Here is a 623-nt window from a genome sequence, read left to right as displayed (position 1 = left end):
CTCTCTCTCTCTCTCTCTCTCTCTCTCATTGTGTGTGTGTGTGTGTGTGTGTGTGTGTGTGCTATTGTTTGTGTGTGTATATGCTATGGTAGTTGCACTTTCCTTCTGATCATTTATGCGGTAGGTGTTAATCGGTGGTATTAGAGACGACAGTGGTGGAAAGGTAGTACGCCGATAAGGTCGGTAAATGCGTAGGTAGATAGGCATGTATGTATGTATGTATGTATGTATGTATGTATGTATGTATGCATGTGTGTATGTACGTACGTACGTATGTATGTATGTTGGTAGGTAGATAGGTAGGTGGGTAGGTGGGTAGGTGGGTAGGTGGGTACGCAAGAAGGTGGATACGGATCCCATGTTTTATTCTATAGCCAATTGTAGAGTTGAGAGACCAGTGGGTGGCACAATTGATAATTAGGTGGGTTAAGTAGGTACTGCAGATGAATTCGTGGTAGAAAGGTGGCTAAGCGGTGGCAGACTCTTTAATCTTTGAGAGTGAAAAAAAAAAAAAAGTTGGTGGGTGGAGATAAGGTATGGCGGATACTAAAGCTTGTCGTTTTAAAAAACAAAAACAAAAACCCATCCTCTGTCTACATGGCAAAGACGACGACAACGGCGAC

Source organism: Octopus bimaculoides, chromosome 15 (assembly GCF_001194135.2).
Source record: "Octopus bimaculoides isolate UCB-OBI-ISO-001 chromosome 15, ASM119413v2, whole genome shotgun sequence".
Classification (NCBI taxonomy): Eukaryota; Metazoa; Mollusca; class Cephalopoda; order Octopoda; family Octopodidae; genus Octopus; species Octopus bimaculoides.
This window is presented reverse-complemented; position numbering follows the sequence as displayed.